The following is a 6443-nucleotide window of genomic DNA, read 5'->3' on the forward strand; positions in this document are numbered from 1 at the left end:
GATGCGGATATTCAAGATCTCCTACCATTGTAACCGACTCTATGTAACCCTAACCCTATCTGGTGTCTATATAAACCGGAGGGCTTTAGTCCGTAGGACAACTTCATCAACTCCATAGACAACAATCATACCATAGGCTAGCTTCTAGGGTTTAGCCTCCTCGATCTCGTGGTAGATCTACTCTTGTACCACCCATATCATCAATATTAATCAAGCAGGACGTAGGGTTTTACCTCCATCAAGAGGGCCCGAACCTGGGTAAAACATCGTGTTCCCTGCCTCCTATTACCATCCGGCCTAGACGCACAGTTCGGGACCCCCTACCCAAGATCCGCCGGTTTTGACACCGACATTGGTGATTTCATTGAGAGTTCCTCTGTGTCGTCGCCGTTAGGTTCGATGGCTCCTTTGATCATCAACAACGATGCGGTCCAGGGTGAGACTTTTCTCCCCGGACAGATCTTCGTCTTCGGCGGCTTCGCTCTGCGGGCCAATTCTCTTGGCCACTTGGAGTAGATCGAAAGCTATGCCCCTGGCCATCAAGTCAGGTTTGGAAGCTTAAACTACACGGATGACATCCGCGGAGACTTGATCTTCGACGGGTTCGAGCCACGGCCAAGCGCGCTGCACTATCTCGAGGGGCATGATCTAGCTCTGCCTCCGGGTAGTGTCCTGGAGGCCGCACACGCATCGGTTCCGACCTTTGACTCGGAACCTATTGCGCCAATTGAGGACGAGCGGTTGGACACCACCTCGGGGTCTGCGATCTTAAAGACGATCGAGCCAAACGCTAGCCCCGCACTCTGCATGATCTGTGACTCCGAGGATCCGGACTCCTCCCCGGATTCCGAACCCCCCGCGCCCCTGCCAATCGAATCCGATTGGGCGCCGATAATGGAGTTCACCACCGCAGACATCTTTCAGCACTCGCCTTTTGGCGTCATCCTGAATTCTCTTAAGTCTCTCTCTTTATCAGGAGAGCCCTGGCCGGATTACGGTCAGCGAGGATGGGATGCGGACGATGAAGAAATTGAAAACCCACCCACCACCCACTTTGTAGCCACTGTCGATGATTTAACCGACATGCTTGACTTCGGCTCTGAAGACATCGACGGTATGGACGACGATGTAGGAGACGAACAGGAACCAGCACCTGTAGGGCGCTGGAAGGCCACCTCGTCATATGACATATATATGGTGGATACTCCAAAAGATGGAGATGACGATGGAACAGTGGGGGAGGACACCCCCTGGAAACAGCCAAAGCGCCGGCGTCAGCGGCGCCGCTCTAAATCCCTCCAAAGCAAAAACGGTGATTCCGGCACGGGAGATAATACTACCCCGGACAGCGTCGAAGAACACCCACCTCAGCAAGATTCGGCACAGGAAGATGGAGAAGCCAGCCCTCATGAGAGAGCGGCAGACCAAGAGGTTGAGGATGATAACTATATGCCTCCCTCCGAAGACGAGGCAAGCCTCGATGACGATGAATTCGTCATACCATCAGACCCCGCCGAACAAGAGCGTTTTAGACGCAGGCTTTTAGCCACGGCAAGCAGCCTCAAGAAAAAGCAGCAGCAGCTTAGAGCTGCCCAAGATTTGCTAGCTGACAGATGGACTGAAGTCCTTGCGGCCGAAGAGTATGAACTCGAACGCCCCTCCAAGAGTTACCCAAAGCGCAGGCCGCTACCCCGATCAGAGGAGGAAGCACCTACATCACCAGCACATGACATGGCAGACCGGCCACCTCGCGGCCGCGACAGAGAGGTCTCTCGACCCTCCACCCAAGCCATGCCCCGACGCCACTCAACTAAGGCACGGGAAAATGCGCCAGACCTGCGAGACGTACTGGAGGACAAGGCAAGACAAACAAGATCAATCTATGGATCGCGCAGGCGCCCTACAGCACGTGACGATGATCTTCACTCCGGATACAACAAATCCGGCCGAGCCGAACACAACAGACATAGCTCTTCCGAGCTACATCGTGATATAGCCCAGTACAGAGACACCGCACACCCGCTATGCTTCACGAATGAAGTAATGGAGCATAAAATCCCAGAGGGTTTCAAACCCGTAAACATCGAATCATACGATGGCACCACAGACCCGGCGGTATGGATTGAGGATTATCTACTTCACATCCACATGGCGCGCGGCGATGATCTACACGCCATCAAGTACCTCCTGCTCAAACTTAAAGGACCGGCCCGACATTGGCTTAACAGCTTGCCAGCAGACTCAATCAGTTCTTGGGAGGACCTGGAAGCCGCATTCCTCGACAACTTCCAGGGCACTTATGTGCGACCGCCGGATGCCGACGACTTAAGCCACATAATTCAGCAGCCAGAAGAATCAGCCAGACAATTCTGGACACGGTTCCTAACAAAGAAAAACCAGATAGTCGACTGTCCAGACGCAGAGGCCCTAGCAGCCTTCAAGCATAACATCCGCGACGAGTGGCTTGCCCGGCACCTGGGACAGGAAAAACCGAAATCCATGGCAGCCCTCACGACACTCATGACCCGCTTTTGCGCGGGTGAAGACAGTTGGCTAGCTCGCAGTAACAACTTATCAAAGAACCCTGGTAATTCGGATACCAAGGACAAAAGTGGAAGGACACGTCGGAACAAACAAAAATGCCGCGTTAACAGCGACAGCAATGAAGACACGGCAGTCAATGCCGGATTCAGAGGCTATAAATCCGGTCAGCGGAAAAAGCCATTGAAAAAGAATACTCAGGGCCCGTCCAGTTTGGACCGAATACTCGATCGCTTGTGCCAGATACATGGCACCCCCGAAAAGCCAGCCAATCACACTAACAGGGATTGTTGGGTGTTCAAGCAGGCAGGCAAGTTAAGAGCCGAAAACAAAGACAAGGGGCTGCACAGCGACGACGAGGAGCCCAAGCCGCCGAACAACAATGGACAGAAGGGCTTTCTGTTGGGGAACGCAGTAATTTCAAAAAAAATTCCTACGCACACGCAAGATCATGGTGATGCATAGCAACGAGAGGGGAGAGTGTTGTCTACGTACCCACGTAGACCGACTGCGGAAGCGTTGACGCAACGTAGAGGAAGTAGTCATACGTCTTCCCGATCCGACCGATCCAAGCACCGTTACTCCGGCACCTCCGAGTTCTTAGCACACGTACAGCTCGATGACGATCCCCGGGCTCCGATCCAGCAAAGCGTCGGGGAGGATTCCGTCAGCACGACGGCGTGGTGACGATCTTGATGTTCTACTGTCGCAGGGCTTCGCCTAAGCACCGCTACAATATGATCGAGGTGGAATATGGTGGCAGGGGGCACCGCACACGGCTAAGGAACGATCTCAAGGATCAACTTGTGTGTCTAGAGGTGCCCCCTGCCTTCGTATATAAAGGAGCCAAGGGGGAGGGGGCCGTCGGCCAGGAGGAGGGCGCAGGAGGAGTCCTACTCCTACCGGGAGTAGGACTCCCCCCCAATCCTAGTTGGACTAGGATTCCCCGAGGGGGAAAGAGAGAGAGGGGGCCGGCCACCTCTCCTAGTCCTAATAGGACTAGGGGAGGGGAGAGGCGCGCGGCCACCTTGGGCTGCCCCTTTCTCCTTTCCACTAAAGCCCATCAAGGCCCATATGGCTCCCGGGGGGTTCCGGTAACCTCCCGGTACTCCGGTAAAATCCCCATTTCACCCGGAACACTTCCGATGTCCAAATATAGGCTTCCAATATATCAATCTTTATGTCTCGACCATTTCGAGACTCCTCGTCATGTCTGTGATCACATCCGGGACTCCGAACTAACTTCGGTACATCAAAATGCATAAACTCATAATAACTGTCATCGTAACGTTAAGCGTGCGGACCCTACGGTTCGAGAATAATGCAGACATGACTGAGACACTTCTCCGGTCAATAACCAATAGCGGGACCTGGATGCCCATATTGGCTCCTACATATTCAACGAAGATCTTTATCGGTCAGACCGCATAACAACTTACGTTGTTCCCTTTGTCATCGGTATGTTACTAGCCCGAGATTCGATCATCGGTATCCAATACCTAGTTCAGTCTCGTTACCGGCAAGTCTCTTTACTCGTTCCGTAATACATCATCTCGCAACTAACTCATTAGTTGCAATGCTTTCAAGGCTTATGTGATGTGCATTACTGAGAGGGCCCAGAGATACCTCTCCGACAATCGGAGTGACAAATCCTAATCTCGAAATACGCCAACCCAACATCTACCTTTGGAGACACCTGTAGAGCTCCTTTATAATCACTCAGTAACGTTGTGACATTTGGTAGCACACAAAGTGTTCCTCCGGTAAACGGGAGTTGCATAATCTCATAGTCATAGGAACATGTATAAGTAATGAGGAAAGCAATAGCAACATTCTAAATGATCGGGTGCTAAGCTAATGAAATAGGTCATGTCAATCAGATCATTCAACTAATGATGTGACCTCGTTAATCAAATAACAACACCTTGTTCATGGTTAGGAAACATAACCATCTTTGATTAACGAGCTAGTCAAGTAGAGGCATACTAGTGACACTAAGTTTGTCTATGTATTCACACATGTATTATGTTTCCGGTTAATACAATTCTAGCATTAATAATAAACATTTATCATGATATAAGGAAATAAATAATAACTTTATTATTGCCTCTAGGGCATATTTCCTTCACTTTCCCCCACAAGTGTGGACGGTGAACATGATATACGCAACCCACATTCCCAAGCGGGAGCGGAAGCGTGCGCTACGGGATGTATACGCGATGGAGCCAGTCACCCCAAAGTTCAAACCATGGTCCTCCTGCCTGATCACTTTTGATCGGAGGGACCATCCCACTAGCATCCGTCATGGCGGCTTCGCCGCATTGGTTCTTGACCCAATCATCGACGGATTTCACCACACAAGAGTCCTCATGGACGGCGGCAGTAGCCTGAACCTGCTTTATCAGGACACAGTGCGGAAAATGGGCATAGACCCCTCAAGGATCAAACCCACAAGAACGACCTTTAAAGGCATCATACCAGGTGTAGAAGCCAACTGTACAGGCTCAGTAACACTTGACGTGGTCTTCGGATCCCCGGATAATTTCCGAAGCGAAGAGTTAATCTTCGATATAGTCCCGTTTCACAGTGGCTATCACGCCCTGCTCGGACGAACCGCATTCGCAAAATTCAATGTGGTGCCGCACTACGCATATCTCAAACTCAAGATGCCAGGCCCTCGAGGAATAATCACGGTCAACGGAAACACCGAACGCTCCCTCCGTACGGAGGAGCATACGGCGGCTCTCACAGCGGAGGTACAAAGTAGCCTTCTTCGGCAATTCTCCAGTCCGGCCATTAAAAAGCCAGACACTGCCAAGCGCGCCCGGAGTAACCTACAGCAGGACCGCCTGGCACACCCCGAGCAAGCGTAGCAATGCGGCCCCAACCCCAGCTTTCGCGACCTAGCAAAACTAGTACCTCGCGTACATAACTATGCCCTTGAAATACCATGGGCACAGGGGAAGGGGCAAAATAACGGCATGCCCAAAATACGGCTTAAAACGTACCAAGGGCTGCCGGATTCTTTTTTTTTAATTTTTTCTTACTTTCAGGACTCCATACTTCGGACGACCTGTTCGGCAATTAGATTGCCACACAAACGATGCAAGATCCAGGAAGGCAGACAAGCCATGCCGCATTATGGAACTCCCAGGTGGTCTCTGTTACGAGCGATATACCTACTTTATATATAATTCCGCGGCCTGCCCCTGGTCAGGACATACTGAATAGTCCAATATCTTTTGCTTACCGCACCATCTGTATCGTTCGGCTTTGATAAATAGCCTCTCCATAAACAATGCCTAGCTTTTTGTCTATTTTTTGCATTACTCTTTTCATATATATGTTCATTAATGACATGTTGCACCCGTACATTGTGGTACAGCAAGTACGCCAGGGGCTTCAGTACCCTTTAATATGGTGTGAGAAGTCCGTACACTTTCACAAGTGCGGCACCCCGAACTTATAGCACTATATGCATCGGCTCCGAATCATGATTTGGGTCAATAGTTGGGTTTGCCCGGCTCCTATGTTTTGGTGCCTTACGTTCCGCTATATCGGCTAAGGTAGCACTAGGAGAACCACTGCGGTTGTGCCCCGGTTGAGCTGTGTTAAGCACCTCAGTGGAGAAAGCTAAAACTGACTGTCATGATGAGGCGAGAGACCGGTCGCTGTTCGAGAGGTTTTTCGAGTCCCTAAAGGCTTATGCCGCTTCGAGCGAGGAGCTGGATAACCCCAGCCAAGGCGTGGATAGCGCCCGAACTCGGTCTTCCGAACTAGGGGCTTCGCCGAAATTTAAAATTATAAAGTTCTATGGCTAAGTGAGAGTGTTCAAGCATTATAGTCCGATTGCCTGGTTCGTCGTGCTGAGCGCCTCCCTCGAAGGACCCAACCATGGGAAA

Source organism: Triticum urartu, chromosome 6 (genome assembly GCF_003073215.2).
Source record: "Triticum urartu cultivar G1812 chromosome 6, Tu2.1, whole genome shotgun sequence".
NCBI classification, from domain to species: Eukaryota; Viridiplantae; Streptophyta; class Magnoliopsida; order Poales; family Poaceae; genus Triticum; species Triticum urartu.